Here is a 10046-nt window from a genome sequence, read left to right on the forward strand (position 1 = left end):
CGCCCTCGTCGGTCAACCCCAAGCTAGGAACGTCCCCTCTTGGCCACGTCCGTGACATCCTGGCCCAAGGCTTAATAGGATTGATAGAATACTCATACCAACAAGTTGCAACTTCTTTTCCGGAAGCTCATCCTCAAAGAACTCTGGGGTTAAGCGTGCTTGGCCCGGAAGAACGCGCACGAGTGAGGACAAACTGCGCAGAAAAGACTTGTGTTGGTCTGTGAGGGAATTCTTGATATCCTAGAGAGCTGCCAGGTGTAAGCGGGCCCGGCCCCGGGGGCGGGACGCCACATCTATATTTGTAGATCTAAGCTTGATTTATTACTATTTTAATGGATTCGTGGCTGATTTAGGAGGGATGGGGAATTGAGGTAACGTTGGGAACACGAGGGAGATGGTCAGATGGGAAAGGTCCAGAAGAAACTGCATGTAGTAGGAAGGATGAGACTATGACAGGAGAGAGAGGTGACGATCCGTTTTGATGGGAGAAGAACGTGTGTTGTTACATTTGGAGAATCCTGACTCTTCTTCCTTCTTCACTCTCTACTGTAGCGGTGGAAAAGAGCTCCCTCGATCTGGCTCATCCTCGTTGGTTCCCTGCACTTCTGGTAGTCTTCCCTAGCTCAGGTGGAGAGGCGAACCAGGGATCTCACATCTAGTTCTACATACCCATACCTAATAAGTAGTTCTTAGCTAGGTTAGGGTTACCCATGGTGGTGTCGGTATTGCATGGCTATGTGTTCTTCTCCTCTACTCTTCCTTTGTGATTGCATCATCATTGGTGAAATTCCCGGTGGATTAGTTGTGAGGTACGTATTCCACTGCCAGTTATGTCAAAATAGGGTTAGTGTGCATGGATCCCCTTCTTCGTTTTTTTGTTGCTCATCGATTGGGTCCTGCCATTGAGGCAACAAGTGTCTACCCATGATCTCTATGATGAAGTTATAGCCGACGACCATCTGTGAGGCATTCAGTGGTTCAAGTGCATGGTCACTTGCTTGTTGTGCCAATGTTGCTGTTTTCAAAGATTGAAGCTTCTTAGTCCACCAGGGAGCTGGCTTCCAGCCTCTTCCTTGGTGCCATTATCTGTTGCATGCGATAGGGAAGTACCGAGCAGAGGCGGATCCAACCAGCAACGCCAGGTACAAGCAGGAGCTCTATTAATTGATGGACTTTAATTTAATGAAATGTTTCTTTCTCCGAAGGGTTCCCTTACAAGGGGCTGAATATTAAAGCATGTTATCATATATGATAGTCCAACTCGATTTTCTTACAAGGGCCTGAATATTAAAGCATGTTATCATGTTATCACATATGCTAATCCTAGTGGGAGTTTCATAGAGATTTTATGCACATTAAATATGATGACACATCAGCATATGTGATGACATGACAACGTAATTATGAAAAGAAAGGGAAGGAGTTTCATTAGGATGAAACTGTGTATGCACTGTTTTGAAGACTATGAAACCTGATGAAACTGGCATTGGGGGCTAGAGAGTTTCATTTCATCTGACCATATCCAATCACATACCTTGCAATTGAATGGTATGCACCGCCTATGAAATCGTGAAATGAAACTTTGCATCGGGGGATCGGTTTGATTCATCAACTCAAGCCTCTTTTGGTGAATGGTATGCACCGCCTATGAAATTGTGAAATGAAACTTTACATTAGGGAATCGGTTTCATTCATCAACTCAAGCCTTTTTTTTTCGAAAGCAACTCAAGCCTCTTTTGGTGATATGTCACCTTTGAAAACTGCGAGATGAAACTTACCACTGGGAATAGCCTTCAAACTGACATGTCACTCAGTTTTTAATGTTTTTTCCCAACATTAACTCAGCGTTGGAGCCCTCAAACCTTGTTTCCGTCTCATCTGCTGCATCCTGATGCCCATTGCCGTCGGTCGTTGCCATCGCGCTCGCCGTCGTCCGCCCCGTCGCCGCCACCATCGAGGCCGCGTCCCTCTCCCGCCTCGGCCTCGCACCCGCCAATAACGGCACCTACGGCTTCACCCTTATCGTATCCCTGCGCAACCCCAACGTAGCCCTGCGCCCGCTCCACGCTGTGCCGCTAATTTACAAGGTCACATTAACCCTTGTGCAATTTACATCCTCCACCACCCATAGCATCCCTCTAACTCACAACGCATCTCCAATAGTGCAAGATCTCTCTTCATTACAGATACTTTCTCCATTCTTAAATATATACTGTTTAAAAAAGATAATTAGTTCAACATATAGGTAGTGATAGATGAATACAATTAAAAAAGTTACTGTAATTGGTTGAGTAAAAATTTAAAAGTTCATTTACACATCCTCAAGGCTAATTCAAAATTAGCAAGCAATAGATAGGACACGACAGAAGAAAATAAGCAAGGCTGAAATTTTTTCCAATCTACCAGCCAACCGTAGACTAGCATGATTCGCGGCTTAACTACGTTGATGCGATCAACCTCTCAAGCTCCCCGAGGAAGGCGTCGGCATGCTCCGGCATCATCACGCACAGCGACGACACGTTCACCACATCCCCTGGTAGGGCGGGCACACCATGCATCCCGGCGCCAACGTCCGCTCCTCATGCCACACTGCCATGTCACGTGCGCAGCGCCGCCGCTGCCGAAGTCCGCCGCGTCGAAACCCAGGTTCAGCCAGCTTACCACGGCGAGCCTGTTGTACCAGTCGACCTGCCTCTCTTCCACTGCTGGGAACCATGCTTTCATTACCGGGTTCAAACCCCCCTTTAGTACCGGTTGTGCAACCGGTATTGCTATTTCGATACTAAGGGGGACCTTTAGTACCGAATCAAATAACCGGTACTAAAGGTACCAATCGGTACAAATTTAGGGACCCACCCGGCCGCCCCCATGTCACCGCCAGCCACCCTTCCTCCTCATCCTCGCTGGCCTCCCTTCCTCCTCATCACCACCGGCCACCTCGCCTCCCCCTCGACCCCCTCGCCTAGCCAGCCACCCTTGTGATGCGCTCCGCTGGCCCCGCCACTAGCCGATGGCGCCCAGAGATAGAGAAAGAGGGAGAGAGAGAGGTAAGCTGAGGCCATACACCTTGTCCTACCGCGCCGCCACCCCTCAGATCCTGTTGCCCCTGCCGCGTCTCCATGCTCTCCCACCGCGCCGCCCTGCAGATCTGCACTGCGCTGCAGATCACACTGCTCCACACGCCATCGCCCGTTGCTGCTCCACGCGCCGTCGCCCGCCACTCCGCCTCTGCGCTCCCCCACCGTCGTGCTGTCGCCTCACCTCGCCCCGCCGCCGCTCCTCACCGGCATCGTAGTGAGGGGCGCGCAGGGGGAGAGGGGAGGGATAGCAGTGAGGGGAGGGGAGGGGCACCTGGAATGGGATCCGGTGAGGAGCGGACCAGGGGAAGAAGGGATCGGGGGAGAAGGGAGAGAGGGAGGTCGTTTGGGAGAAATTAAAGAGGGAGAGTCACCAGCGGACGAAGAGGAGTGGACGCGTGCAGACTTCAATCCAGTGAAGACCAAATTTTGGATCCCCATCCACCAATTAGTACCGTGTGGAGCCTCCACCACCTGGTAAGGCTCTCAGGCATATTAGTATCGGTTGGAGGCTTCAACCGGTACTAATTTGTGACCTTTAGTACCGAGTGAAGCCTCCACCCGTTACTAAAGGGGGTCACGGGTGCTCCTTGGGGACTAGCCGTTAGTACCGGGTCAATACACAATTGGTACTGAGTCTCGGGACAAATACTTAGTTTTCCAGTAGTGTTCTGCCACGCCGCCGTCGCTGGAGCCGAAGCCGGACAGCAGGTCCAGCACCTTCTCCTTGGCGTGCCTGATGAGGCTGACATGGTGGGCGATGCTGCTACTCGCCACCGCGCCGCTCATTGCAGGCACCATCTGCCCGACGACGCAGTTGCCGTAGTAGCCCGCCCTAGCAACGACGTGCGCGCGCGCGTTGCATGGGAAGGAGAGCAGCGCAGAGGATGTGGGGTCGCCGGGGGACATGGCGGCGCGGGTGCGGCACCGCCAGATCACCGTCGCAACGGCCTGAACGTCGTGCCGCCGAACTCGGCCTTGTTGCGACGGACCAAGCTCAGCGGGAAGGCAACGTCATGACAGGCTAGGTAACAAGGCCGTTGTTGTCGACCATTGACCTCCGCGCCGCAACCATCGACGAGGGAGGCCCATGAGCGAGTCGTCCCAGTGCCAAACCGGGATGACAGACAGCGGCGACACTCCCCGCGCGAGCTCGCCGACGGCCTACAAGAACTGCCTGATCCCCGCGCCGTCGGCCAGAAGGTGGTTCCATGTGACGCCGACGGAGAACTCCATCACCTGCACCAGCAACAAGGGGTCAACGTCGCGGCAGAACACGCCGGGTAGCCGACGGTGAGGTCCATCTACTGCAACATGGCCATGGCTTCCTCCAGCGCGCAGCCGCCTGACGCTCCCACGAACGCGGCCCTCGCTGGAGCACGCGATGTCGCCTTTGCCGTCGAGGCGGCCGGCGATGGGGCGGTAGTGAGCCAGCGCCCGCGATAGAGCATTCTTTATCGTCTCCACGGGATCATGCATTAGACGATCAAAGGGGAGCAGCAACTTCGTTGAGAAAGGAAGCAAGACCATGTCGAATGAGGAGAGGGGCGACTGTGTCGCCGGCCAGCGGTGGTGTCACATCATCATCTCCGACTCCGATGGGACGACAAGCACCGGCGAGGCCTTGGTCACCACCGCTCCCCTCATTGCATTGTGTTGCTTAAAGCTAATATGCTACCTCTCTGCCAAAGGCATTTTGTGTAAAAGCTAATAAGCTACCTCTCTGGTCTCTGCTAAAGGCGTTTTGTGTTTTTGCTAATCAGGACTGTTGATAATGGGCCTCTGGAGTCGAAGGTGCCAAGAATGGTGGTCAGGTATTGACTTGAAGCATAGATGTACTTGTATATACTTCCTCCATTCTAAATTGTATGTCATTTTAGCTTTTTAGTGCATAGATATTATTATACATCTAGATAGAGTGTATGTCTAGATGCATCGTAATACCCATGAACCTAGAAAGGTCAAAACGACGTACAATTTGGAACAGAGGGAGTACTTGATTAATTGGCATTTTGTCATTTAGCTATGTGGCATCATTTTATTGGGCAGAAAATTGAGTGAACAGGAACATAGATCGGTCGTCAGTTCGTCACCCGTAAGTTGGAAATTTCTAATGTTGCATTGCGATAGGAAAAAGTCCTCTCGACATCCCTCAACTATTGTCGTAGTCCGAGTTTAGTCCCTCATGTGCAAAACTGGGTATTCGCAGTCCCTCAACTTCCAAACCCGTTTGGTTTTGGCCCCTCGCTGGTTTTGACAATGATTTTGCATGACGTGGTAGTGGGCCCCACATGTCAGGTGGCTTTCTACACCCTCTCTCTTCCTTATCCCTCCCTCCTCTTCCTTCTTCCTCTCTCTCCATAAGTGCCTCGCTCCCCGAGGCCGTTGCTCAAGTTAGCTGCCCACAGGGCTCGGCTAGTGCCGCTCGAGCTGACCGGCCGCCGCTGGGTCGGGGCTACCCACATTTGCATCGGTTGCTAGATTCGACCTTGAGCTAGATGTGCCATCAACCACGCAGCCGCAGGGGCTGGCCATGCTTGCGCCATGCTAGCCGCCTTGCGCCGAGGCCAGGACTAGGCCGTGCGTGGCTTTTTTTCATTTTAGCCCTTTTGCGGAACTATTTTCACAAAAAGACCTTCGGTGAAACTATTTCAAAAAATGGACCCTTTACCTAGCGTGGTGTTTGCATACGCTGAGGTTAGTGACTCGGCATTCCTCGAAGAGACGCCGAGCTTACCACGTCAGCGCCAGCATGGTGTTTGGGTTTGATAGATTGGCGTTTGTCTAGCTAACTGTGGCGGATCCACTTCGGATTTGCTTAATTAAACATGATTAAGTCGTCTGATATGCGACACTCATACCTTAACCAAGTAAACACGAAGTGCCATTGGATTTCATCCGATTTAACCACTTGAACAGGACCGATTAGCAAACCCACACGAAGGTGAGCGGTTCCAGAGAATACAACAAGTCCCCTGAGTTACCAGATTAACCATTTAGTTTGGCCATAAAACAACATCAGAGTTTACAAGGTTCAAAAGAAAACGACAGAAGGTAAAACAACAAGCGGAAGCTACTTCGTCGGGGTCGGACATCCCTGGTGAGGCCAACCGGGACATCAGTGATCCCTCTCCTCGCCGTCCGAGGAGGGATCCCACTCAACCGTCCAACCCGGAGGGAGTTGGGGCGGCCAAGTGCCAACAGAGGAAGGCTCAGAGGCAGCAACTTCATCTGAAAAAGAAGAGCCACAACAAGGCTGAGCTACTAAGCTCAACAAGACTTAACCGACAGGGAGTACGCTACTCCACCACTTCTAGACATGCAAGGCCTTTTGGCTGAGGGGTTTGTTTGCCAAAAGCGCTAGGTGTATCACTACTTTCAAGTTTTAGCTCCGGTTCTGAGTTCATTATCCGGTCTAAGTTTGCAACCTATTCTAAGCAACCATAGAACCAACCAAAAGGTATATATATATCATCATCAAGACCATGTCATCATCAGATTCCTTTATTACTCAGGATGACATAGCGATCAAGCAGTCTCAAACTGTGAGAGGCAGACGAATCGATTCGAGTTTCTTAACCATGCATGGCGAACCTAATCTCACGACATCTGCGCACCACAAGAGTCGCTTCCTGTGTCGGCCGTCCCCATCAATTCCCAGGCGCGTGTCAGGTCCAAACTTCCCTTGGCATGCAATGCTCCACAGTCCCGGTCTCTACCGTACTGTGACCGCACTTGCACCCACATGATGCACCATGGGAACCTCGTTCCAGGGACAGCAGGGGTATAAGCCACGCCCTAGTTCAATCAGGTACTAGGCTTCCCCATCCCATACTAGGTATGAGATTAGTACTTTCAAATACTTGATCACGAACACCACCACTGTCGGGCCTTAGCAAGTTTCATAGATAGACGGGGCGATCAACCGACCACCAAAAAGTTACCCAACACCTTGCCCCGTCCATCGTCCTTATAATTGTAACAGAAGGAAAACAACCAACTCCTACAACTCGCGAGTGACAGAAAATCACTCGGCTTTTACCGTTTCCTAGTTAAGCAAGGCATCTACTCGGTCCAACAGCTAGTGTTCAGATCAAGGGAGCTAAGTTATGCATATATGGTTCCAAACAACTCCTATACGTAAATGCACAAGCATGTTAAAGAAGGCATGCGCAAGTTTGGTAAAACACAGGGGATTCATGCATCTGGGGCTTGCCTTCGAACAAGGAGGAGGGAAGGTGCTCTTCTGCTTGGGCGGCTTCGGCTTCTGGAGGTGAGAGCTCTGCTGCAGCTTCGTCCTCTGACGCCGGGCATAGTTCATAGAAGCCATCGGCGAGACGCAGCTCTACACGAATGCAATGCATGGGTTAGCATTTAGACGGTTATTTCAACAGCAACACTTGCAAGTTTGAGCCCAGAAACTTGCGGCAAGTTACAGGAGGGTGGGGGGTTCGCTTGAGTTGGTGGAGATCAAGATATAAGGGTCGGATGGGAAGGAACTTATGATCTGACCCTTAATCTAGAGGAATAGATGTGCTAGGGGTCCTCAGACTTAACGCTGAAAAGTCCTCAAGTTTTACACATACACCCTCGGTTCAAGGAAAAAGATACAGCCGAGCCCTCGGGCGAGGCGGAGAAAGGTCGGCAGAACAGACAGGGTCGGGCGAGACGGAACCGGGGTCGGGCGGATAGGAGGGGTCGGACGAGGCGAACAAAGGGTCGGTAGCTTACCTTCGTCTTACAGATGAGGCTTGGGGTCGGGAAAGAACAGGCTTGGGCGGAAAGACTAAGGCTTAGGACAGCGGCGAGGATGTCCGGTGGTACTCCGGCGGTGCTTCTTGTGGACCACAAGCAAGCTCTTGTGCAGCATGGGGAGCAGTGGCTGGTGGATTGGGGAAGGTGGTGTTGGAGCGGAGAGGAGAGTTCCTCAGACTTAGGCGGTGGTACTGTGAGCACGAACAGGGAGCAAGCGGGAGGGCAGCGATGGCGAAGGGGAACTCCGGCGGGGCTCCGGCATTCCCTTTTATAGCTGCACGGAAGAGAGAAGGGGGGGAAGAGCGGCGCGAAGGCCGGGGAAGAAGCGATGGAGTGCGTTGCCGAGGCGGCGATTGAGCGACAAGGGCGGTGGAGCAGGACTTTGGGGATGACACCGGCGGTCATTGGGCACCGATGACAGGGCGGCGCAGGTGCGGGTTTGCCGGTGGTTGAGATTTGGCGGAGGCGGGCGTCGTGGTGCGGTGGATCTAATAGAAGTGACCGGGGAAACGGCGCTAGAAATGAGGGCGCACAGGTGAGAAGACAGGCGGCTGCGGTCGCGCGGGCAAGCGCGGAGCAACAGATTGTCGGGGCGGAGCTATGACAGGGCGGGAAAAGGAGCTGTCGCTACCGTGGTCTGGGTTGGCGGAGGAGGAATCGTCGCGTAGCGAGGACCGGGCGGCGCGACTGTAGAGGGGTGACAGAAAAGACGGGCGGCATCGGGCTCTGCAGCCGGGATCTGGCGAGGTGATGATGGGCACGGGCGGCGAGGTGCTGCAAAAAGGGTAGCAGAGGAGCTTCCGCTGCGATTGGGGAAGGGGGCGCGAGAATCCATCCGGTCGTGGCCGGCGACGAGGCGGAGCGGCGGGCGTCGGAGGAGTTGAGCCACGCGGCTGGGGAACTCTGAAGCGAGCATGCAACTCGAGTGCGCCTGTCGCGGGAGATCTGGGAGAAAGATCTCGTGGGTCCCTCGGTCAGTCTCGGTGGTCCACGGCTCAGATTGAAGGGAGGCGTTGTGGGAGGACTTAGAAAGATCCGGCGGTGGGTTGGGGGTCGGCGGGGTCGGAACTGGGGAAAAACAGCGAGGGGTCGGATCACAGGGGGTCGGGACCGAGCTGGAGGTTGAGCACTTAGACTTGGTAAACTGAGACAGGGGATCAGGGACTCGGATTAAGATTAACACGAAGGATTTTAACCGAGGTCGTTACAGTAACGCCTAGCCTCGTTAACTGGGCATCGGCTCAATCCACGCCCAGGTCTTACCATTATAACTCCCGATTGGTTCCACAAGTTCGTGCGCGTCGACATGAGAGGAGGAGGGGGTGTGACCAAGGGTTTTTCCGCCGCTGCCGCTGCTGCCGCGGACCGTGCCGCTTTTCTTCCCCCTCTGCCTTCCTCTTCCATTTCAGCGCGCTCAAGCTCACCTCCATCGCCCTCGTTGTTCCGGCAGCCAACCAGGCATTGGCCGCCACCATCCTGTGGCACCCTAGCCGCCATCTCCGGCTTCAATAGCTCGTCTGCCGCCGCCAGGCCCTTCGTGTCAAGGCAGTCGCCTCATTGCAGAAACAACCACACTGGAAGCAACGGGAGTAGAAAACGCCAAGCAGTGGAACAAAAATTCCAAATATGTGGAGGTTTTCTCAATGCTTGGGTGGAGCTGGTCTTTCAAGCAGCGGATGAATGTGTTGGTGGCGGACTCGTGCGGGCAGGACGAAGCAATCCCTGAGTGCACGGTGGAGTAGGGGTCCTCGACGGTAAGGTGCTGGAAGCATTAAGGGCACAAAGCGCGGCGTTCCACGGAGATACGCCGAGGGCTTTGCTTCGACGTTAGATAGACGCATGCCAAGCAGTGCCACTGAAGCATGCCCACATTAGCGGAGACTAAATGTGATGCAAATATCAGTCCCAGGAGGCTGATAACACATTTATTCAACAGATAGTTCAAATACCGTACAACTCCCGAGGAAGTGGGCGTGAAAGCCACGCCACGATAATAAGCAAATAAATAACAATGGCGAGCCAAGCGACTGCCAAAAGACAGCACTCAGGACTACACGGCAATAGAAGCATCTTGCGCAGGCCAACACCACAGGCAGCGTTGGGTGCGGACATGACCTCTTACTCAAAATCCTCGGCGACGAAGTCCGGATCTTCTTCTTTAGCAACGAAACAGGGTGAGTACAGAAGTACTCAACAAGTCCAACCCTATCCACG

General features: G+C 53.3%; 1 pseudogene; it reads right to left on the reverse strand.

Moving 5' to 3' along the window:
• Positions 1-3692: 3692 nt before the first annotated feature.
• Positions 3693-4607, reverse strand: LOC111257916 (annotated as a pseudogene).
• Between the last annotated feature and the right edge of the window lie 5439 nt (positions 4608-10046).

Source organism: Setaria italica, chromosome VII (genome assembly GCF_000263155.2).
Source record: "Setaria italica strain Yugu1 chromosome VII, Setaria_italica_v2.0, whole genome shotgun sequence".
Lineage (NCBI taxonomy): Eukaryota > Viridiplantae > Streptophyta > Magnoliopsida > Poales > Poaceae > Setaria > Setaria italica.